This window comes from Entelurus aequoreus, linkage group LG12, assembly GCF_033978785.1.
Source record: "Entelurus aequoreus isolate RoL-2023_Sb linkage group LG12, RoL_Eaeq_v1.1, whole genome shotgun sequence".
Classification (NCBI taxonomy): Eukaryota; Metazoa; Chordata; class Actinopteri; order Syngnathiformes; family Syngnathidae; genus Entelurus; species Entelurus aequoreus.
Window position 1 is genome coordinate 56,717,299 of NC_084742.1, and position 26,646 is coordinate 56,743,944.

Consider the following 26,646-nt stretch of genomic DNA (forward strand, 5'->3'; position numbering starts at 1 on the left):
TAAGTATATATGTAATGTAGTAGCATTCATAATATGTAATATTTACGTGATGTAAGTATATATGTAATGCAATAACATTCTTAATAACATGTAATATATATATATGATGTAAGTATATATGTAATGTAGTAACATTCATAATAACATGTAATATATACAAGATGTAAGTATATATGTAATGTAGTAACATTTATAATAACATGTAATATATACATGATGTAAGTATGTATGTAATGTAGTAACATTCATAATAACATGTAATATATACATGATGTAAGAATATATGTAATGTAGTAACATTCATAATAACATGTAATATATACATGATGTAAGTATATATGTAATGTAGTAACATTCATAATAACATGTAATATATACATGATGTAAGTATATATGTAATGTAGTAACATTCATAATAACATGTAATATATACATGATGTAAGTACAAATGTAATGTAGTAACATTCATAATAACATGTAATATATACATGATGTAAGTATATATGTAATGTAGTAACATTCATTATAACATGTAATATATACATGATGTAAGTAAATATGTAATGTAGTAGCATTCATAATAACATGTAATAATTACATATTTTGATTATTTTAAGCACACGTTCACTTTCCCTTCAACAACAACAACAACAACAAGACTACTAATCATGGCAGACTTGATTAGAGACAACAAAGACTACTTTGGGACAAATGATGATCCAGAAACTTCTATTTTTGAACCTGAATATAAGGAGGATGATCTACAAGTTTTAGAAGCTGTGTGATAAACAGATGCAGCTTTAGTCAAACACTAAGCATCATGTAGCAGTATTGCCAAGTGCTAAACAAGACATACAAACTATCAACATAATAAAATAATCACTTACTAATAAAGTGATGACGGGATGTTTATATCTTCCTCTTTACACGAAGATATAATCATAATCCTTACAAGGGGCTAAAAAAAGGTGCCGCAAGAGTGTTTTTTTGCCATCTCCGGGTCTAAGTTGGATGTCAAAGTTGACCAACTTGTGGGTTTATGTCCACAACCTTCTACTATCCAGGTGAGAGGCATGATTTATAATCTAGAATTAACTTTCACCAACTCAGAGGCGATGCAGCAGCTCAATATGTCAATATAGCAGCATAAGCTAGCTCGCTTTCTAAATATAGCTTGTCTGCGTTAGCACTTATAATAACAATATTACCAATACTTGTTAATATTCAGGTCACGATGTGTAAAAAGAGTATTGTTGGTGGTTTTTTGGATGTTTTAAGAGGGTTTTATGGGCACAATAGTGTACTCCAGTGTTTTTCAACCACTGTGCCGCGGCACACTAGTGTGCCGTGAAATACAGTCTGGTGTGCCGTGGGAGATTATCTAATTTCACCTTTTGGGTTAGAAATATTTTTTGCAAACCAGTAATTATAGTCTGCAAATGATGTGTTGTTGTTGAGTGTTGATGCTGTCTAGAGCTCGGCAGAGTAACTGTGTAATACTCTTCATTATCAGTAGGTGGCAGCCGGTAGCTAATTGCTTAGTAGATGTCGAAAACAGCGGGAGGCAGTGTGCAGGTAAAAAGGTGTCTAATGCTTAAACCAAAAATAAACAAAGGGTGGGTGCCCCTAAGAAAAGGCATGGAAGTTTAGGGAAGGCTATGCAGAACAAAACTAAAACTGAACTGGCTCCAAAGTCAACAAAAACAGAATGCTGGACGACAGCAAAGACTTACTGTGGAGCAAAGACGGCGTCCACAAAGTACATGCGAACATGACATGACGATCAACAATGTCCCCACAAAGAAGGTTAAAAACAACTGAAATATTCTTGATTGCTAAAACAAAGTTGATGCGGGAAATATCGCTCAAAGGAAGACATGAAACTGCTACAGGAAAATACAAGAAAAGAGGAGCGCAAGACAAGAAATAAAACACTACACACCGGAAAACAGCAAAAAACCCAAAACAAGTCACGGTGTGGTGTTAAGTTAAAGTACAATGATTGTCACACACACACACGAGGAGTGGTGAAATTTGTCCTCTGCATTTGACCCATCCCCTTGTTCACCCCCGGGGAGGTGAGGGGGGAGCAATAAACAGAGCAATTGAGAGGAGACACAAACACGACACAGAACAAACCAAAAGTAGTGAAACAAAAATGAATATTATCAACAACAGTATCAATATTAGTTACAATTTCAACATAGCAGTGATTAAAAATCCCTCATTGACATTATCATTAGACATTTATAAAAAATAAACAAAAAGAACAATAGTGTCAGAGTGGCTTACACTTGCATCGCATCTCATAAGCTTGACAACACACTGTGTCCAATATTTTCACAAAGATAAAATAAGTCATATTTTTGGTTCATTTAATAGTTAAAACAATTTTACATTATTGCAATCAGTTGATAAACCATTGTCCTTTACAATTATAAAAGCTTTTTACAAAAATCTACTACTCTGCTTGCATGTCAGCAGACTGGGGTAGATCCTGCTGAAATCTATGTATTGAATGAATAGAGAATCGTGTTGAATTGAAAAAAAAAATCGATTTTGAATCGAATCGTGACCCCAAGAATCGATATTGAATCGAATCGTGGGACACCCAAAGATTCACAGCCCTAATAAACAGGCTTAGGGTCTAGTGCAGACCTGGAATTCTGCGGCCCGCGGGCCACATCCGGCCCTTTGTGCGTCCCTGTCCGGCCCGCGTGAGGCCAATCATAAATTACAAAATAAATTTTAAAAAGTATCTATGGCGAGTGTGCAATACAACGGTGCTGCTTTTGTTTTGAAAAGCGTTATTTGTATTACTTCCGTGTGGACGTATGCGCGTGCGTGATTGTGAGTGAATGTGAACAGCGGCAATCACAAATTACAAAATAAAGTTGAAAAAACATCTATGTCGTGCGCGCAATACAACTGTGCTGCTTTTATTTTGAAAAGTGTTATTTATGGGCGTATGTTCGTGTGTAACCTGTGAGTGAAGGTGCACAGCGACAAGTGATGCATGGTTTACACCCGAGACGCTAAAAAGAGAAAAGTTGATGACGAATGGCGTGTTTTCAACAAGACATGGACTGCCAAGCAACGTTCCCTCTAAGGTGCGCGCCTGCGCAATTGCGCACTGCTCAAGCATCCTCTGCGCACAGCAAATATATGCAGCGCACCAAATCAAATCCCATCTGAATTCTAAACAAAATAAACACAATTATTCTGTGTAATTTTGCAGTGCAACTTTGAGTGACAGTGACAACAAACGGCCCTAACGGTGTTCGTCAACACCGTTCAATTGAACACCGTTTAATTATTCTAACGTCTATCGAGACGTTTCGAGGCCAGGAATTATATCGATCACTTTATTGAGCAAAACTGTTTATATTCGGCCATAACCACACCAAAAACATGAGTCTATCTCGAAAAACTAGTCATTTTCTGCCGTACAAACCAGGCCAAAACCAACTTGTCATCTGTCACCAACACGCATACCACTAAACCACTGGTGCGTTTATGGCCACACAAAAAGTCGGACAACTCAAACACCACACAAAGTTACACTATGACTCCTCAGTCATACGTGTGCTTATTTTACTGTCATTTATTATTAATGTTAATTTATTGATATTAATCATGGAATGCTGTTACTAGAGAAAGTTACAGGAATGCACACTTCATCCTATGCTTACATTTCATTGTGCAACATGAGGATGTTTAAGGGGAACTAAATGTGATCTCTGAAAGGGGTACAAATGATTTCCAAAGCAGTGCTTTTGGTATAAAGTTAAGTAGGTTAAATGAAAGTATTATTATTATTAATTATTATTATTATTATTATTATTTATCTTACGGTATATATCAAAAATAATATTGAGCAAAATTTAATTGAAATATTGTCGATGTGGCCCTCCAGCAGTGCTCGGGTTGCTCATGTGGCCCCTGGTAAAAATTAATTGCCCACCCCTGGTCTAGTGGGACAGAAAGTTATGTCGTTTGCAAATTATTTAATGTTTCTCTGCGGCCCGGTAGCAAATGTGTCACGGACAGGGGACCGGTGGTTGGGGACCACTGCTGTACAGTTCAAATTTGAATGACAATAAAAAGAAGTCTAAAAAAACGTGTTGTCATCTTACATAAGGATAGTGAATGATAGGCAAAATGTCCATAAAGTGCAGTTCCCCTTCAAAAGGAGCACTGGGGTGTAGGTGAAGACCCTGAGGAGTTCAGCCGGCGTCGTTACTTCTACTGAACGCACATGACTTTTACGTGATGAGACTTTCCCGGCCAGGAAGTGACGGGGTTAGCCTCGCTGCTCCTCGCTTGCCCTTTCCCACACAGGATGCGAAGGATTACCCTCGACTCAACCGAGCAGCCCCGCGGCTCTAGGAAAGGAAAGCAATCGCAGCGTGAAGATCCTCAGAACAGGACGACGGTTTTGGTCAACACAGCTGAGGCAACAGTGCCCCCCCCCCCCCACCCCCCCCAAACACAGCAGCATCCCACAGCAAGCCTCTTCTATACAAACATCAGCGCTTCCAGACAGCAGAATTTTAAAGACAGAAACGTCACACGTGACCGTCAGTCTGACAACTCCAGTGCATCGCTCACCTCAGTCGGAAACCGGCGACGCACCGCGTCATAGGAACAACTCCTCTCTGCGCGAGGCGCACCTAATCCTCAACGCCGAGCGTGGGCACCGGCGCTGGAGTGGCGACACACAAGCGAGCTGGAGGGATGAAGGGCGGGGGCGAGTGAGGATGGATGGAGCGGGAGGAGGTGCAGAAGGAGGGGCCCGACTAATGAAGTGGCTCCGCTTGGCTAAGCCAGGACCGGCCCCTCAACCTCCCCCCCAACAATCCTGTCACAACGGGACTCTCTCACAAAGTCTGCATTGTTTCCTTTCCACACACACATTCTTGTATTTCTTACCTTCTTGAGACCTCCAAAAAATGCACCCTTTCTAGATATATATATATATATATATCTATAGATATATATCTATAGATATATATATATATCTATATATATATATATATCTATAGATATATATCTATATATATATCTATAGATATATATATATATATAGATATATCTATATAGATATATCTATATATATATCTATATAGATATATCTATATATATATATATATATATATATATATAGATATATATATATATATATAGATATAGATATATATATCTATAGATATATATATATATATATATATATACATATATATATATATATATATAAAGATTTGTATTTACAACATTAATAATATATACATATTATGCAAATATAAAAAAGGTAAGCTTTTAGTTAATTTTTTGTTTGTTATTGGTTTTTAATCTTCATTATTTGCTTCAAGTTATTACAGTATGTCTCTATACACATATTTATTTAATTAATTTTGGCCAAAGGGGGCGCATTTCAATTTCTTACACACACTTCTTATTACATATGTTGGCCAGAGGGGGAGCACTTCAAATTTTTTACACACACTTGTTATTTCATATGTTGACCAGAGGGGGAGCACTTTTAAAATTGACTCAATTTGGAAAATCCCTCCTTTTTGGGACCACCCTCATTTTGATATATTTCACCACCAGGAGTGCAAATGAGACATTCTCTATTAGATGCAACAGTTTTCTGTATTGGGACTATGATTTATGTCCTAATACAAGAACACACATACACTCTTGTAATTGTTACCTTCTTGAGACCTCCGAAAAATGCCTCCCTCTTTAGAACCACCCTTTCTAGGTATATAAAGATTTGTGTTTACAACATTAATAATATATACATACTATGCAAATATAAAAAAGGTAAGCTTGTAGTTAATTATTTAAATTTTTTGTTTGTAATTGGTTTTCAGTCATTATTTACTTCAAGTTATTACAGTATGTCTCTATATAATTTTTTATTTTTTTTAAATTAATTTTGGCCAAAGGGGGCACGTTTCAATTTCTTACACACATTTGTTATTACATATGTTGGCCAGAGGGGGAGCACTTCAAATTCTTACACACACTTGTTATTACATATGTTGACCAGAGGGGGAGCACTTTTAAAAGCGACACACAGTCAATTTGAAAAATCCCTCCTTTTTGGGCCCATGCTATTTTTGATAGATTTCACCACCAGGGGTGCAAATGAGACATTCTCTATTAGAGGCAATGGCCGAAAGGGACAAGCGGTAGAAAATGGATGGATGGACGGGTTTTCCGTATTGGGACCATGATTTCGGTCCTAACTTGTTTACCGTCCTCATATGGAAGGTACTTTTCCTTGTTGATGTCTCAAGAAGGCTAGAAATACAAGAAAAAACACACACACTCTTGTATTTGTTACATTTTTGAGACCTCCGAAAAATGCCTCCCCCTTTAGGACCAGCCTTTCTAGGTATATAAAGATTTGTATTTACAACATTAATAATACATACATACTATGCAAATATAAAAAAGGTAAGCATTTAGTTCATTTTTATCTATTTTTTATTTTTTTATTTGTAGTTGGTTTTAATCTTCATTATTTACTTCAAGTTATTACAGTATGTCTCTATATACATACTTTTTTTTTTTTTTAATTCATTTTGGCCAAAAGGGGTGCATTTCAATTTGTTACACACACTTGTTATTTCATATGTTGACCAGAGGGGGAGCACTTTTAAAACAGACAGTCAATTTGAAAAATCCCTCCTTTTTGGGACCACCCTAATTTTGATAGATTTCACCACCAGGGGTGCAAATGAGATCTCTATTTTTTGTTTTTTGTAATTTGCTTCAGGCCGATGACAAACAAGTCATGGACCACAAATGGCCCCTAGGGCCCACTTTGGGCAACCCAGCCGTAGAAGCTAACTGTTAATGGCCACTATCGTCTTAGTACCGTAGTGTATTTGTTCATCCTATGGTCACATATGGGACGCGGGTTGTCTTACGTCAGCACTGGAAGTCGTAAAATCACACTATAATAATAATATTAGTAATAATAATAATAATAGTAATAATAAATAGATTATTTTTTGTTGTAGAATCTTATGTGTGTGAATGTTGGACATTCAACATATTAAAAATATTAATAATAGTAATAATAATAATAATAAATGATTTTTTGGTGTAGAATCTTATGTGTGTGAAATTTGGACAGTCACAAAATAATAATAATAATAATGTGTGAATATTGTACATTCACAAATTAATAATAATAATAATAACCATAATAGTAATAATAATAATAATAATGAATAAATGATTTTTTTTGGTGTATAATCTTATATGTGTGAAATTTGGACAGTGACACAATAATAATAATAATAATAATAATAATAAGTAGATAATTTTTTGGGTGTAGGATCTTATACGTGTGAATGCTTGGACAGTCACAAAACAACAACAACAATAATAATAATTATTATTATTATTATTATTATAATAATAGATTATTTTTTTATGTAGAATCTTGTATGTGTGAATGTTGGACATTCACACTATAATAATAATAATAATGGTAATAATAAATAGAAGATTTTTTGGTGTAGAATCTTATATGTGTGAAATTTGGACGGTCACACAATAATAATAATAATGTGTGAATGTTGTACATTCACACAATAATAATAATAATAATAATAATAAGAATATTTATGGGGTGTAGGATCTTATGTGTGAATGCTTGGACAGTCACAAAACAACAACAATAATAATAATAATAATAATAATAATTCGATTTTTCTTTTGGTGTAGAATCTGTGTGAATGTTGGACATTCACACTATAATAATAATAATAATAGTAATAATAAATAGAAGATTTTTTGTTGTAGAATCTTATGTGTGAATGTTGGCCATTCACACATTAATAATAATAATAACAACAATAATACTAGTGATAATAATAATAATAATAATAATAATAATAATAATCAAAATAAATACAATATTTTTTGGTGTAGAATCTTATGTGTGAAATTTGAACAGTCACACAATAATAATAATAATAATAATATTAATATGTGTGAATGTTGGACAATCACACATTTACAATAATAATGATAATAATAATATTAATAATAATAAATAAATGTTTTTTTTTACTGTAGAATCTTATATATGTGAAATGTGGACAGTCACACTATAATAATAATAATACATTTATGATTTTTTGGTGTAGAATCTTATGTGTGAATGTTGGACATTCAAAAGTTTTGATGTTCAGTGAGCAGGTTGTGTTGTGTGACCATGTTTGTTGACTTTCATATTCGTTGCATTTTTTTTTGCACCATGACTAGGGAAGGTTGTATGGAATGTGTCATAAGTATTTCCTGTGCTATTTTTAGTAGTAGTTTTGACACACCTGATTTAGCGTTTATTTAGCATGTGGACGTGCAAACTGACAATTTCACACACATCGTTGAGATTTCGCCGACCTTCAGACAACTCGGTCCTCTTTCCCAAGCGCTGGTGTGACAATTGTTTTGTAGAACAAATTGTTCAACTTCAACTCTCATCGTCCAAGACGGCCTGCGAACAACAGGACCCGGGAGGACTCTCCCCTCCTAACCGTCAACAAAGTCCTCCAAAGAAGACAAATTACAAAAAGGACCGGACTGTTCCAGCTCTGTCTGCAAATGTCACCAAGCCAAAGAGTGGAAGAACGGTGACTTTTGGGATTTCTGAGGGATGGAACAATCCAGAATGGTTCCGCTTCTCTTCAACATGCAGGAATTTTGGGAGCAAAGCACATGTCTAGCCCGTGAGCAACCGGGTCCACAACAGAGTGAGTGACTTCCCACGGACACACGCTCGTGAAGACAGACCGTGCGTTGTGGTCCTGCTCAACTTGGGAGTCTGCCATCGGGAAAAGGGCAGGGCTCGACATTCAACTCCACACCACCACGCAAATTCTACAGCGGTCGCTTGGAGAGGGAGAGAAATGCATGCCAGCAAACACGTTTCCACTCAAATGACAATAAAATGTGAGGTTCAGTGCATAAGAGCTGCATTTTTGGAGCGGAATGAGCCGTTCTTGTCGTTCCAAATCCAGGGATTAACCTAATAAATGACGCACGGAATCCTGGGAAACAGATCGGGTTTCCATTGACTAACCTGCACTTGTTGTTAGGGGGGGAAATAATAGCTTTGTTCCAGGTGGAATCCCTGGAGAAAAAAACTGCAACTCGAGTCCTGGCACATTCTAAGCAACCAGATCTCTTTTAAAGAGGTCTTTTCAGTAAAAAAAAAAGGTCGGACACAAATGTTCAAGATTTGATGATAAAAGGCAGGGCTTTATGGTGTGACAAATATACTCGCAAATGCGCCTAAAAATAGACCGTGTGACATGAAAAAAACCTAACCCTTTCATCGCATTTTGCTCCCAAAATAAATCCATCCAAATTTTAATCAAACTGGAGTAAAATCATGTTTGAAATGAACTTAAACCATAACCAACTGGACAAGTGATTGACGCACCAAGTCTCACTGTTCACTCTGTGTACGCCATGCACAGAGGTGAGCTCCTCCTCGTTCACACACTCGGTCTTCCAACACGGAAGAAACAAGGTCTTAGCCGTTTTTTCCCCACCACCCTAAAACTTGACACAGCGCGCTAGCAACTACGAGGGTCGGAGGGAGTATTGAACGACCAATCGATGATTGGAGTGACAAACTTGCCATCCAAACAATACCCCGTTTGTTGACAAGAACATACAGCCATGGAAGCGCATTCAATCGCTAGCAAACATCTCAAACTAAAATGCCTGTGAGACTCATCACTCGACAACAGGCACCGCCTTTTAAAGGCACGCACACACGCACACACACGCACACACGCACACACGCACACACACAGCTCTCATATGAAACTGCATTATGCCAGATATTTGAAGTTTTGTTTTTTTAAAGTAACGCATTAGCTACTTTCCCTAGTAATAAATTCCATGCATTAAAGAGTAATCCCGTTCGCAATTTATATACATTTTTGGTAAAGTAAGAAGTAGCTATAATTATGGACTTTTTAAAAGTAATTTTCAGAACACAGCCTGTCACACAGCATCATGAAGCAGTTGGCAGGTTGGTGTTCCTGGCTAACATCTTTGTGTGTACGTCCTATACTAACAATGTTTATTGTATGTACGTCCTATAATAATGTGTGTATTGTATAATTATGTGTATTGCATCCACTGTAATGATACCAAGTACAAGAGTGTACCCAGTCGATACTACTATGATTACATCAATATTTTTATTGTCACAAAATCTTTCTTTTTAAAAAAAAAAAAAATTCATATTATATTCATAAACTCAGTAAATATGTCCCTGGACACACAAGGACTTAAATTATGACCATTGTATGATCCTGTAACTACTTGGTATCGGATCAATACCTACATGTGTGGTATCATCCAAAACTAATGTAAAATATCAAAGAAGAGAATAATAAGTGATTATTACATTTTAACAGAAGTGTAGATAGAACATGTTAAAACAGAATATAAGCAGATATTAACAGTAAATGAACAAGTAGTTTAATAATCAATTTTTAGTTTGTCCCTCATAATGTACACAAAATAATAGGTGTATAAATGACACAATATGTTACTGCATACATCAGCAGACTAATTAGGAGTCTTTGTTTGTTTACTTACTACTAAAAGACAAGTTGTCTAGTATGATCACTATTTTATTTAAGGACTAAATTACAATAATAAACATGTTTCATGTACCCTAAGATTTTTTGTTACAATAAAGACAATATTGACATTTTTTGTGGTCCCCTTTATTTAGAAAAGTATTAAAAAGTATCGAAATATTTTTGGTACCGGTACCAAAAATACTGGTATGGAGACAACTAGAGATGTCCTATAATGGCTTTTTTGCCGATATCCGATATTCCGATATCATCCAACTCTTAATTACCGATTCCGATATCAACCGATACCGATATATACAGTCGTGGAATTAACACATTATTATGCCTAATTTTTGTTGTGATGCCCCACTTGGATGCATTAAACAATGTAACAAGGTTTTCCAAAATAAATCAACTCAAGTTATGGAAAAACATGCCAACATGGCACTGCCGTATTTAGGGACCGAGTCCCTTTGGGACAGAGGACCCTATTGTATTTCTAGCGTTTTATTATTATACCGCCGCCTCTTTGAGCTGTAATTTGACCCCCTTAACATGCTTCAAAATTCACCAAATTCGACACACACATCAGGACCGGCGAAAATTGCGATCTAATCAAAAAACCAAACCCCAAAACTCAAAATTGCGCTCTAGCGCCCCTAGGAAGAAAACACAGACAAAACTGCCTGTAACTCCCAGTACGAATGTCGTAGAGACATTAAACAAAAACCTCTGTGTAGGTCTCACTTAGACCTATATTTCATACACTGACAACCCCCAGCAAAAATCAACAGGAAGTTTGCAATTCCCCCTTCAAAACAAAAGTTGTGTAAAAACAGTCACCTTTTTTCAAACATTATCTCCTCTGAGCGCGTTTGTCGTATCGGCTTCAAATTAGCACAGGAGAGAGATTGAACCCTTCGGATTAAAAGTTGATGAAAGAGCTTTAATTATTATTGAAGTCACAAAGTGCTTTTTTTTTTAACATGCCTCAAAACAGCAGCTTGGAATTTGGGACATGCTCTCCCTGAGAGAGCATGAGGAGGTTGAGGTGGGCGGGGTTGGGTGGGGTGGGGTTGAGGTGTGTGTGGGGGGGGGTAGCGGGGGGTGTATATTGTAGCGTCCCGGAAGAGTTAGTGCTGCAAGGGGTTCTGAGTATTTGTTCTGTTGTGTTTATGTTGTGTTACGGTGCGGATGTTCTCCCAAAATGTGTTTGTCATTCTTGTTTGGTGTGGGTTCACAGTGTGGCGCATATTTGTAACAGTGTTAAAGTTGTTTATACGGACACCCTCAGTGTGACCTGTATGGCTGTTGACCAAGTATGCGTTGCATTCACTTGTGTGTGTGAAAAGTCGTAGATATTATGTGACTGGGCCGGCACGCAAAGGCAGTGCCTTTAAGGTTTATTGGCGCTCTGTACTTCTCCCTACGTCCATGTACACAGCGGCGTTTTAAAAAGTCATACATTTTACTTTTTGAAACAGATACCAATAATTTTGAAACCGATGCCGATAATTTCCGATATTACATTTTAAAGCATTTATCGGCCGACAATATCGGCAGTCCGATATTGTCAGACATCCATAGAGACAACCCTAATAGCTATTAACGAGCAGTATGGTGGACTCGGGGTCTAATCAGAGAAAAACAGGTCATTACGTGTAGAAGTAAACAGGGCGGGGGTCATGTGTGTGAAGGAGGGGGCAGACATCTGTCCCAACGCTCGCCACGCAGGCCGCCGCACCTCGAGTCACCGCCGGTAATCAGTTAAGAGGATCAACGCTGTTCCAGACAGTGGAACGCATCAACCTCCACGACGCTTTGTCATCAACACACACACACACACACACACACACACACACACACACACACACACACACACACACACACACACACACACACACACACACACACACACACACACACACACACACACACACACACACACACACACAGACGGCACGTCACACACGGCACGTCACACACGGCACGTCACACACGGCACGTCACACACGGCACGTGGCGCGCACCCTGCGGCGCCCGTGCGCGCATGCGAAGCAAATATTGCAAAGCACATTATGTAAAGAGTTAAAAGTGGAATGTTCCGGATGCACATCCTTTTGATTTGACACTGGGACTGCCGGCGGAGTCCAAACATGAGTCACAAATAACCGGCAGTGGGACACGCGTGGTTTTAAAGAGGCCTTGCAGCATTTATGGTACGTTTGGGCGCTCCCGGGAAATGTCACGTTCTATCTTTTAGGCGCACACAACTTCACGACACAAAGTACACGTCAAAGATGGCGAGCGCTCGTCGGAACGTTCGGTTTTCTAAAAGCGTTGCAGGCACACGCTGGCCTTTGAACCGCACGCTCAGACTGCAACCAAACGCGTGCTTGTTAGGATAATGTTCTAAAACGAGCGCTGCGGTACCTCAACTTACGAGCACCATGCCTTCCACGGCCTTCAAAAATTTGCATAAATTCTGGCCTTTTTTCCCCCTTCGCTTTGAACCCTGAGGCTTAGAAAACCGGCGGATAGAGCGATCGTGGCAGCAACTTGCAGGTTCCAGGTTTGATCCCCGCCTCTGCCATGGGGAAAGACACCTCACCCTTGCTCCCAGTGCCGCTCACGCATTTGTATGGTGCTAGTGGGAGGGGCCTCGGGCGCTAATTGGCAGCTACAGCGTGGCTACAGATGTAGCTTACCACCACCAGGTGTGAATGAATTATGGGTTCTCACTTCTCTGTGCGCGCTTTGAGTGTCTAGTGTAGGGTTGTACCGTATACCGGTATTAGTATAGTACCGCGATACTAACGAATCATATTCAGTACTATACCGCCTCTAAAAATGACTGGTCCCCCAGTGGTCTCACTAATCCTTGTCTCCATGGCGACAAATAAAGTAAGTTTCTTCCAAGTAACATTATCACTGGAGGACGAGGAATAGCTAAACATGCTTCACTACACACCGTAGGAGGAAACAATAGTTCACCGGCGTCACAATGTAAACAAATGCCATGGGTGGATCTACACCTGACATCCACTGTAATGATACCAAGTACTGGAGCTTATCTAGTCGATACTACTATGATTACATCGATATTTTTTATAGTCACAAAATCTTTTTATTTTTTTATGTATATTATGTATAAACTCAGGAAATATGTCCCTGGACACACGAGGACTTTGAATATGACCAATGTATGATCCTGTAACGACTTGGTATCGGATCGATACCCAAATTAGTGGTATCATCCAAAACTAATGTCAAGTATCTAACAAGAGAAGAATAAGTGATAATTACATTTGAACAGAAGTGTAGATACAACATGTTAAAACAGAAAATAAGCAGATATTAACAGTAAATGAACAAGTGGATTAATAATCCATTTTTACAGTTTGTCCCTCATAATGTTGACAAAATAATAGGTAGATAAATGACAATATGTTACTGCATATTTAGGAGTCTTTCTTTGTTTACTTACTACTAAAAGACAAGTTGTCTAGTATGTTCACTATTTTATATAAGGACTAAATTGCAATAATAAACATATGTTTCATGTACCCTAAGATTTTTTGTTAAAATAAAGACAATAATGAAATTTTTTTTGTGGTCCCCTTTATTTAGAAAAGTACCGAAAAGTACAGAAAAGTATCGAAATACATTTTGGTACCGGTACCAAAATATTGGTATCGAGACAACACTCGTCAAGTGTCTAGAAAAGCCATTATTATTATTATTATTAGTGCGGCTAATTTATGGATTTTTTTTTGGCTGACGGCCATAAAGCAAATAGTTTTTATAAAACACACGCAAAGACACTTAAATGGTGTGTTATTGTTGTGCCATCTTTTGGACTGCAAGTGTTTCCTGCGGTTTAAAGCTTTGAACCGGAAGTAGAAGTGCTGTTCCGTTTCTAGCCGTCCATAGCGTTTCTACTCGTATGGGTTCTTTATTCATCACTGCAAGCGACGTTTGTAACTTTTACAATATAACTAAAACAATTCTTACTTGCTAAAGTGTCCCATGTGTGATGTCTGTAGGAGTGTGTTCATGCATATTTGTACGTGCTATCGTAATGTAATCAAGCTAGCGTCGGTAGCTAATATACTAACAGGTTCGAGTGTCTGTGTTAGTATTATTAACGTACAATGGCATTCATTCGGTGCAAGTAATTTATGGATATTTCTTCGCTGACAGCCATGAAGCAAGTTGTTTTTTAAAAAACAACAACAAGCAGATACACTGAAAAGGTGCGTTATTGTTTGCGCTATGGTGCCATCTTTTGGACGAGTTCAAACTGCAGGGGATCTTCTGTTTGGAGCTGTGAACAGACCGTTTCGTCTAAGCCGTCCGTAGCGTTTCTACGCTCTTACAAAAGCTCCAAACAGCGTTTGTAAGTTTTACAATACAACTCAGTGTTTCCCATAAACTGCCAAGATACCTGTGGTGGTGGGGGCGTGGCTATGGGCGTGGTCACTATGACATCATCGAGTAATTTGCATAATTTACTACAATTATATGATTTTCTCTAAAAAGGCTAAAAAAATGTATACTTACTAATTAATAATAGTTTTGTTTTAAACGTCCATCCATCAATCCATTTTACAATATAATTACAACACTTTATGTACATATTTATATACAGATTTGAACAATAAGTTATTCACTGAAATATATTTATTAATTGTGGTTCTTACAAAAAATATATCTTATAAAATATAAAAGCTAAAATGTCTCTTAAAGCTCTGCCCCTTTAATTAGTGCATACTAAATAATTTAACTTTAGCCTACTACTACAACCATATTATTTACCAGCAACATAAAGTGAAACAGACGCAGAGGTGTCCTGCCACAGTCAGTAACAAATAAACAGAAAACAGTAGTGGTCTAATACAAATAGGGCAACAAGAGAAGTATCCTACACTTCTCTTTTGTAAAGTAAATCTGAACAGCCTATATGGGCATCTACATCAACTATATGATTTGCCTGAGAAGCTGGACAGGACAAAAAAAAAAAAAAAAGTCTTTTTATTTGTGGCGGACATAATTCTTTCGTGGCGAGCCGCCACAAATAAATGAATGTGTGGGAAACACTGCAACTAAAACAATTCTTACTCACTAAACCGTCCCGTGTGTGATGTCTGTAGGAGTGTTTCCAGGCATATTTATACGTAACGTAATGAAGCTATCATTAGCATTGATTGGCTAATTTGCTAACACGTTTACGAGTGTCTGTGTTAGCGTTATTAACTTAAAATTAGGGCTGCAACAAGTAATCGATTAAATCGATTATAAAAATAGTTGGCGATTAATTTAGTCATCGATTCGTTGGATCTATACTATGCGCATGCACAGAGGCTACTTTTTAATTTGTATTTATTTAATTTTTTATAAACCTTTATTTATAAATTACAACATTTACAAACAGCTGAGAAACAATCAAAATAAGTATGGTGCCAGTATGCTGTTTTTTTTCCAATAAAATACTGGAAAGGATAGAAATGTAGTTTGTCTCTTTTATCCGATTATTAATAGATTAATCGTAGTAATAATCGAGAGATTAATCGATTATCAAATTAGTTGTTAGTTGCAGCCCTACTTACAATGGCATTCCTTTTGTATTGTTTCAGTTTCACAAATTCTTCAGTAAATTCCCCACAACGTCACTGTGGAGTTATTGAGTCTGTTTAGCTGATTGGAGAGCTATTTAAATCTTTGAGCCGGGAGTAGAAGTACTGTTATGTCTTGTAGCTGTCCATAGCGTTTCTACTCGTGTGGATTCTTCATTCGTCACTCCAAGCAGCGTTTGTAAGTTTTACAATATAACTAAAACAATTCTTACTTACTAAAGCGTCCCATGTGTGATGTCTGTAGGAGTGTTTTCATGCATATTTGTATGTGCTATTGTAAGCTAGCGTTATTAGCTAATATGCTAACATGTTTACAAGTGTCTGTGTTAGTATTGACTTACAACGGCATTCTTTTTGTATTGTTTTAGTTTCACAAATTCCTCAGTAAATTCACCACAACGTCACCGTGGAGTTATTGAGTCTGTTTAGCTGATTGGAGAGCTAGCTTGCGCAGCTAGTGGGTCCATGACCATGACTTCTGTTTTGTTTGATCAGCCGTTTTACTGCCATGTCACAGACACTGTTTGGAAACATTTAAAGGTATGTAAATACACATTTACAAATTATTTCTGTGTAAAGAAGTCATTTCACAACGTTTATATCTGCAGCTTATAGTCAGTGCGGCTTATATATGGAAAAAAAATGTCCCTTCAAATTTGGCGGGGCGAGGCTTATATACCGGCGCACTCTATAGTCCGAAAAATGCGGTAGTTTAAAACTGGATCAAAGGGTGAGGTTGGATAACGCCAAAAGGTCCCCAGGCCTCTCTGTGGGAGGCGACTGGTAGCTGGAGCACAGGAGCCAAATGAACCTCCTGCGCCCGTCCCCTGTGGTCCCCTGTGGTCCCCTGGAGAATACCAACTCTATTAAAGTCCTTCCTGCTGAGCCCTTTGTGTCTGGACTTAATTATCCTGTCAAGATTTTCATTTACAGCCGGGAGTCCCCTCTCTCCACACAGATGGGGCCCCAGTTGCTTTAAAGAGGAGGAGCACGGAAAAGCAAATCATGTTGGATAAATATTGAGCGTGAAAGACATTCACGTTGGATAATGCCGTCTCCCCGGTAATGGACTCTTTTCAAGAAGGATTACACATTCCTTGGCCCGCGTCCTCCTGTCCTTGTCCGAGGGCTCCTTCCTTTCAGGCGACTCTGAAGGTAAAGCCCATCTTAAAGGCTCCAAGAAGTGGAGGCCATTTTGATTTGTTGATGCTAATCCGAGGCGCACAACACGCCACCGGGCCAGGATCGCAAAGTGTCCCCTAATTAATCCTAAAGATCTGACGATCCATTTGCTGTAAATTTGCCATCATCTTGTGGACGACGTGAAAATTAAGTCAATGACCATTAATAATACGATGAAGTGCCCAGCATTTACTTATACGACCCAAACCAAACAACCTACCCTAGTCATGGTGCAAATAAGCCAACGCAAAAAGTCAACACACATGGTCACACGTAACACAACTTGCTCACCAAACTCTGTGGATGTTATAAAAAATGTCCAACCACAACACATAATTAAAAATGACACCCATTTAAATCCCTTGCAATGCATGATGAGTCAAATGCAAAACATTCTCTTCACACTTATTAGTGTATAATATTACATGTATTTCTGATTGATTACAAAACTTTAGGGAGGTTGTCATGGAAGTAAACAAGGTAGAAGTCCAACTTTCACATACTCTTAATATCCAATAAGATGTATTAATTATATATCCATTACATTAATATAATACAGTGGAACCTTAGCAAAGTTAAACACAAGTTTGTTTGGATTTGGAAATTTCCCATTTGGAAAAACGTACTAGAAGCTTAAGTCGGTCAAGCTAATGTGCCGTCATCTTGTGGACAATGTGAGGAAATTAAGTCAATGACCATAAATTATACGATGAAGTGCCCAGCATTTACTTATATGACCCAACCCAAACAACCTACCATAGTCAAGGTGCAAATAAACCAACACTAAAAGTCAACACACCTGCTCACCGAACCTTGTGGATATTATAAAATATGTACAAGCACAACACATAATTAAAAATTACACCCATTTAAATCCCCTGCAATGCATGATGGGAAAAATGTCAAACACTCTTTCCACACTTATCTATATTAGTGTATAATATCACTTGATATTTCTGATTGATTACTAAACATTAGGGAGGTCGTCATGGAAGTAAACAAGGTAGGAGTCCAACTTTCACATACTCTTAAAATGCAATCAAATGTATTAATTATATATCCATTATATTAATATAATACAGGGGAACCTTAGCAAAGTTAAACAAAAGTTTGTTAGGATTTGGAAATTTCTCATTGGAAAAAACGTACTAGAAGCTTAAGTCAGCCAAGCTACTGTGCCGTCATCTTGTGGACAACGTGAGGAAATTAAGTCAATGACCATTAATAATACAATGAAGTGCCCAGCATTTACTTATATGACCCAACCCAAACAACCTACCATAGTCAAGGTGCAAATAAACCAACACTAAAAGTCAACACAACTTGCTCACCGAACCTTGTGGATATTATAAAAAATGTACAAGCACAACACATAATTAAAAATGACACCCATTTGAATCCCCTGCAATGCATGATGGGAAAATGTCAAACACTCTTTCCACACTTATCTATATTAGTGTATAATATCACTTGATATTTCAATCAATCAATCAATGTTTATTTATATAGCCCTAAATCACAAGTGTCTCAAAGGGCTGTACAAGCCACAACGACATCCTCGGTACAGAGCCCACATACGGGCAAGGAAAACTCACCCCAGTGGGACGTCAATGTGAATGACTATGAGAAACCTTGGAGAGGACCGCATATGTGGGTAACCCCCCCCCCCCCCCCCCCTCTAGGGGAGACCGAAAGCAATGGATGTCGAGTGGGTCTGACATAATATTGTGAAAGTCCAACACATCAGCGAAAGTCCAGTCCATAGTGGGGCCAGCAGGAACCATCCCGAGTGGAGACGGGTCAGCAGCGTAGAGATGTCCCCATCTGATGGACAGGCTAGCGGTCCACCCCGGAGCAGAGTAGAAAAGAAAAGAAAAGAAACGGCAGATCAACTGGTCTAAAAAGGGAGTCTATTTAAAGGCTAGAGTATACAAATGAGTTTTAAGATGAGACTTAAATGCTTCTACTGAGGTAGCATCTCTAACTTTTACCGGGAGGGCATTCCATAGTATTGGAGCCCGAATAGAAAACGCTCTATAGCCCGCAGACTTTTTTTGGGCTCTGGGAATCACTAATAAGCCGGAGTTCTTTGAACGCAGATTTCTTGCCGGGACATATGGTACAATACAATCGTCAAGATAGGCAGGAGCTTGACCGTGTAGTATTTTATACGTAAGTAGTAAAACCTTAAAGTCGCATCTTAGGTGCACAGGAAACCAGTGCAAGTGAGCCAGTATAGGCGTAATATGGTCAAACTTTCTTGTTTTTGTCAAAAGTCTAGCAGCCGCATTTTGTACCATCTGTAATCTTTTAATGCTAGACATAGGGAGGCCCGAAAATAAAACGTTACAGTAATCGAGACGAGATGTAACGAACGCATGGATAATGATCTCAGCATCGCTTGTGGACAAAATGGAACGAATTTTAGCGATATTACGGAGATGAAAGAAGGCCGTTTTAGTAACACTCTTAATGTGCGACTCAAACGAGAGAGTTGGGTCGAAGATAATACCCAGATTCTTTACAGAGTCGCCTTGTTTAATTGTTTGGTTGTCAAATGTTAAGGTGGTATTATTAAATAGATGTCGGTGTTGAGCAGGACCGATAATCAGCATTTCCGTTTTCTTAGCGTTGAGTTGCAAAAAGTTAGCGGACATCCATTGTTTAATTTCATTAAGACACGCCTCCAGCTGACTACAATCCGGCGTGTTGGTCAGCTTTAGGGGCATGTAGAGTTGGGTGTCATCAGCATAACAGTGAAAGCTAACACCGTATTTGCGTATGATGTCACCTAGCGGCAGCATGTAAACACTAAAGAGTGCAGGGCCAAGAACCGAACCCTGGGGAACTCCGCACGTTACCTTAACATAGTCCGAGGTCACATTGTTATGGGAGATACACTGCATCCTGTCAGTAAGATAAGAGTTAAACCAAGACAAGGCTAAGTCTGTCATCCCAATACGCGTTTTGATACGCTCTAATAAAATATTATGATCAACAGTATCGAAAGCGGCGCTAAGATCAAGAAGCAGCAATATAGATGAAGCATCAGAATCCATCGTTAGCAATAGATCATTAGTCATTTTTGCGAGGGCTGTCTCCGTAGAGTGATTTGCCCTGAAACCGGACTGAAAAGGTTCACAGAGATTGTTAGACGCTAAGTGTTCATTTAGCTGCTGTGCTACAATTTTTTCGAGGATTTTCGAGATAAATGGAAGGTGGGACACCGGCCGGTAGTTTACCAGGAGATCAGGATCGAGGTTAGGTCTTTTGAGTAGAGGATGAATAACCGCTTTTTTGAATGCTAGGGGAACAGTACCAGAGGAAAGTGATAAGTTTATAATATTTAACACTGACGGACCTAGTAATACAAAAAGCTCCTTGATAAGTTTCCCAGGAATTGGGTCAAGTAAACATGTTGTTTGTTTTGTCCCATTTACACATTTTGACAATTCCTCCAATGTTATTTCATCAAAGAGAGAGAAACTATTTTGGAGGGCGGTATCCGTCGTATATACAGTCGTATTTGTGTTAATAGAACCCAGTTGTAGCTGAGATGCATTGTCTTTAATCTCCTTTCTAATTAGTTCAATTTTCTTATTAAAGAAATTCATAAAGTCATCTGCTGAGTGGGTGGAGCTACTGGGAGGAGTCCCTTGTTGGGTTAGCGATGCTACTGTACTAAACAGAAATTTAGGATCATTTTTGTTGAGGTGGATGAGATTTGAGTAATATTTAGCTTTAGCTGAGGTAAGCATGCGTTTATAAGTTATTAAACTATCACACCATGCTTGATGGAAAACCTCAAGTTTAGTCACACGCCATTTGCGTTCCAGCTTTCTACATGATAATTTCTGGGCTTTAGTTTCTTCTGTAAACCATTGGGTACGCCTTTTAGGGGCCCTTTTTAGCTTTAGCGGTGCTACAATATCAATGGTGTCACGCAGGGCGTCATTAAAGTTGTTAGTGAGGTTATCAATAGAGCCCACATAATTTGGGAATGGTGCCATTACCGAAGGCAGTAGGTCAGCAAGAGTCGTCGTTGTGGCAGTATTAATGTTGCGGCTGCTATAGTAGTTATTATTATTATTATTAGTTTGTTGACAATGAGTCAGAACTTCGAATTTTATAAGGTAATGATCGGACATTACTTTAGTGTACGGGAGTATCGTAACTTTAGAGGTGGTGACAACCCCTGACAAGCACTAGATCTATCGTATTACCGTTGCGATGCGTGGGTTCATTTATTAATTGTGTAAGACCACAGCTATCAATTATAGTCTGGAGCGCCACGCATGGAGGGTCCGATGGGGTATTCATATGGATATTAAAGTCCCCCATTATGATTATATTGTCGGCGTGAGTCACTAGATCAGCAACAAACTCTGAGAATTCACTGATGAAGTCCGAATAGGGCCCAGGGGGGCGGTAGATAACAGCCAGGTGGAGAGGTAGCGGTGTGACAAACCTCAAAGTGAGCCCCTCAAACGAGTTATATTTATTATTTAGGTTAGGTGTAATATTATAGTTTTCATTGTATATTAGTGCGACACCCCCTCCCCTTTTAAGAGGTCGGGCAACATGTGTATTGGTATAGTTAGGAGGAGATGCCTCATTTAGCGCAAAAAAATCGTCTGGTTTGAACCAGGTCTCGGCGAGACCAACGACGTCAAGTTTGTTATCTCTAATGACTTCATTAACTAATAACGTTTTGGAAGATAATGATCTTATGTTTAAAAAGCCCATATTAAAGGTAGTGGGCTGTTTTGAGGATTGATTGATTACTAAACATTAGGGAGGTCGTCATGGAAGTAAACAAGGTAGGAGTCCAACTTTCACATACTCTTAAAATGCCATCAAATGTATTAATTATATATCCATTACATTAATATAATACAGTGGAACCTTAGCAAAGTTAAACAAAATGTTGTTTGTATTTGGAAATTTCTCATTGGAAAAAACTTACTAGAAGCTTAAGTCGGTCAAGCTAATGTGCCGTCATCTTGTGGACAATGTGAGGAAATTAAGTCAATGACTATAAATTATAGGATGAAGTGCACAGTATTTACTTATATGACCCAAACCAAAACAACCTACCCCAGTCATGGTGCAAATAAGTCAACGCAAAAAGTCAACACACATGGTCACACATAACACAACTTGCTCACCGAACTCTGTGGATGTTATAAAAAATGTCCAAGCACAACACATAATTAAAAATGACACCCATTTAAATCCCTTGCAATGCATGATGGGGAAAATGCAAAACACTCTCTTCACACTTATTAGTGTATTATATTAAGTGATATTTCTGATTGATTACAAAACTTTAGGGAGGTTGTCATGGAAGTAAACAAGGTAGGAGTCCAACTTTCACATACTCTTAATATGCAATAAAATGTATTAATTATATATCCATTACATTAATATAATACAGTGGAACCTTAGCAAAGTTAAACAAAATTTTATTTGGATTTGAAAATTTCCCATTGGAAAAAACATACTAGAAGCTTAAGTCGGTTAAGTTAATGTGCCATCATCTTGTGGACAATGTGAGGAAATTATGTCAAAGGCCATAAATAATATGATGAAGTGCACAGCAATTACGTATATGACTCAATCCAAACAACCTTCCCTAGTCATGGTGCAAATAAACTAACACTAAAAGTCAACACACATGGTCACACGTAACACAACCTGCTCACCGAACTTTGTGGATATTATAAAAAAAATGTCCAAGCACAACACATACTTAAAAATGACACCCATTTAAATCCCTTGCAATGCATGATGGGAAAAACGCAAACAACTCTCTCCACACTGAACTATGTTAGTGTATTATATTACATGATATTTCTGATTGATTACTAAACATTAGGGAGGTTGTCATGGAAGTAAACAAGGTAGGAGTTCAACTTTCACATACTCTTAATATCCAATAAGATGTATTAATTATATATAAATTATATTATTATAATACTGTTGAACCTTAGCAAAGTTAAACACAAGTTTGTTTGGATTTGGTTTGCTCTCTCACTGCTGCCCCCTGGCCACTCGTTATGTTATTGATCCTTCCGCAGCTTCACCAACAAAAACCTTCTTCGGACTTTCACTTTCTTTAAATCAGGGGCGTCCAAAGTGCGGCCCGGGGGCCACTTGCGGCACACAGCTAATGTTTTAACCACCCGCAGCACATTCTAACAATATTATTTAAAAAAATAATACATACAAAAGTGGAATAAAAGAGCAAACAGGTGAAATGTAACGAGAAAAAGTTGACTCCAATAACACAAAGCTGTAATTACTTCACATTAAATATTCCACTTTGAAATAATATGTGGGAAAATACTGCATATTTTGTGTGTTTGCCATAATAAAAACAGAGTTTTCCTTGACAAAAATGTTATAAATCAATTAAAAATATATATATTAAAAAATAACTTGGAAAAAAAGGCATTACTTATTTTTCAACAATTTTACTTTTGAATCCTTCAGAATTTAGTGAGATGGGGTTTTTTTTTACTGTCATTGTTCAAAAACAAGAAATAAAATGAATGTTTTTATAAATAATCGGCCTATTTAAGGCTCCAATTACTTCAAATATTGCACTTTGAATTTTTTTTAGGAGGGAAAATATTGGACATTTTGTCATCAAAAACATGGTTTTGACAAGAAGGGCATAAAACATATAAATGTTTCACTTTATATCAACATATAGATTTGATGTTGATATGGAGATTGAATAAAAAATATATGAATTGAACATTTTTATGACTGAAACCCGTTGGCTCCCCAGGATCAAACATGAGGGAAATCCTAAAGTTTAAAAAAGCATGACAATGTCAACTTGGATTCGACACCAACTTTTTAGACTGTTAGCGAATGGAAAATATATTTGCGAAGGTGCGAACGCTTTGTTGTTTTGCGGTCAAGAGTCAGACCAACAATATGACTATTAAATCAAATATAAAATATTGTAAAAAATATTACGCTGTTGGCGTCTACAAAACAACACTGTAGACCTTGCATTTATTTTCACGAGACAAACTCCACACTTGAAGGGGAACTGCACGTTTTTTTTGGGATGTTGCCTATCATTCACAATCCTTATGTGAAATAAGAACACATGTTTTTATTTTTTTATACATTCTAAATCGTAAAATACAGCAGGTACGACGTGGCTAACAATGCAGCTCATGGGAGTACACTATTCCGCCCATAAAACCCTCTAAAGAAACACAATACTCCATTTACATGTCAGGACCTGATTATTAACCAAGTATTAGTAATATTGTTATTATAAGTGCTAACGCAGAGGAACTATTTTTAGTGGTGCCATGATCACAGCTTATGCTGCTATATTGAAATATTGAGCTGCTGCTGCATCGCCTCTGAGTTGGCGAAAGTTAATTCTAGATTATAAATCATGCCTCTCACCTGGATAGTAGAAGGTTGTGGACATAAACCCACAAGTCGGTCAACTTTGACATCCAACTTAGAGACACGAAAAATCGCCCAATCTTTTTAAAGATTATGATTAATGGTTGATGTAAAGTGCCATCCATCCATCCATCTTCTTCCGCTTATCCGAGGTCGGGTCGCGGGGGCAGCAGCATAAGCAGGGAAGCCCAGACTTCCCTCTCCCCAGCCACTTCGTCCAGCTCCTCCCGGGGGATCCCAAGGCGTTCCCAGGCCAGCCGGGAGACATAGTCTTCCCAACGTGTCCTGGGTCTTCCCCGTGGCCTCCTACCGGTCGGACGTGCCCTAAACACCTCCCTAGGGAGGCGTTCGGGTGGCATCCTGACCAGATGCCCGAACCACCTCATCTGGCTCCTCTCGATGTGGAGGAGCAGCGGCTTTACTTTGAGCTCCCCCCGGATGGCAGAGCTTCTCACCCTATCTCTAAGGGAGAGCCCCGCCACCCGGTGGAGGAAACTCATTTCGGCCGCTTGTACCCGTGATCTTGTCCTTTCGGTCATAACCCAAAGCTCATGACCATAGGTGAGGATGGGAACGTAGATCGACCGGTAAATTGAGAGCTTTGCCTTCCGGCTCAGCTCCTTCTTCACCACAACGGATCGATACAGCGTCCGCATTACTGAAGACGCCGCACCGATCTGCCTGTCGATCTCACGATCCACTCTTCCCTCACTCGTGAACAAGACTCCGAGGTACTTGAACTCCTCCACTTGGGGCAGGGTCTCCTCCGCAACCCGGAGATGGCACTCCACCCTTTTCCGGGCGAGAACCATGGATTCAGACTTGGAGGTGCTGATTCTCATCCCAGTCACTTCACACTCAGCTGCGAACCGATCCAGCGAGAGCTGAAGATCCTGGCCAGATGAAGCCATCAGGACCACATCATCTGCAAAAAGCAGAGACCTAATCCTGCAGCCACCAAACCAGATCCCCTCAACGCCTTGACTGCGCCTAGAAATTCTGTCCATAAAAGTTATGAACAGAATCGGTGACAAAGAGCAGCCTTGGCGGAGTCCAACTCTCACTGGAAACGTGTCCGACTTACTGCCGGCAATGCGGACCAAACTCTGGCACTGATCATACAGGGAGCGGACCGCCACAATCAGACAGTCCGATACCCCATACTCTCTGAGCACTCCCCACAGGGCTTCCCGAGGGACACGGTCGAATGCCTTCTCCAAGTCCACAAAACACATGTAGACTGTTTGGGCAAACTCCCCATGCACCCTCAAGGACCCTGCCGAGAGTATAGAGCTGGTCCACAGTTCCACGACCAGGACGAAAACCACACTGTTCCTCCTGAATCCGAGGTTCGTCTATCCGGCGTAGCCTCCTCTCCAGCACACCTGAATAGACCTTACCGGGAAGGCTGAGGAGTGTGATCCCACGATAGTTAGAACACACCCTCCGGTTCCCCTTCTTAAAGAGAGGAACCACCACCCCGGTCTGCCGATCCAGAGGTACCGCCCCCAATGTCCACGTGATGCTGCAGAGTCTTGTCAACCAAGACAGCCCCACAGCATCCAGAGCCTTAAGGAACTCTGGGCGGATCTCATCCACCCCCGGGGCCTTGCCACCGAGGAGCTTTTTAACTACCTCAGCAACCTCAGCCCCAGAAATAGGAGAGCCCACCACAGATTCCCCAGGCACTACTTCCTCATAGGAAGACGTGTTGGTGGGATTGAGGAGGTCTTCGAAGTATTCCCTCCACCGATCCA

General features: G+C 38.9%; 1 protein-coding gene across 3 annotated transcripts in view; it reads right to left on the reverse strand.

The window, feature by feature from the left end:
* The window catches only part of gas2l3 (growth arrest-specific 2 like 3), a 104,552-nt gene that overhangs the window by 51,699 nt on the left and 26,207 nt on the right, over positions 1 to 26,646 (reverse strand). Inside the window, exon 1 of one of the 3 annotated variants that reach the window (XM_062066286.1) lies at positions 4,612 to 4,747. The exons of the other annotated variants lie outside the window; for them this stretch is intronic. The gene's annotated coding sequence lies outside the window, so the exon portion shown is untranslated. Of the gene's footprint in view, positions 1 to 4,611; positions 4,748 to 26,646 lie in introns of those variants that run through there. 3 annotated transcript variants of the gene reach the window in all.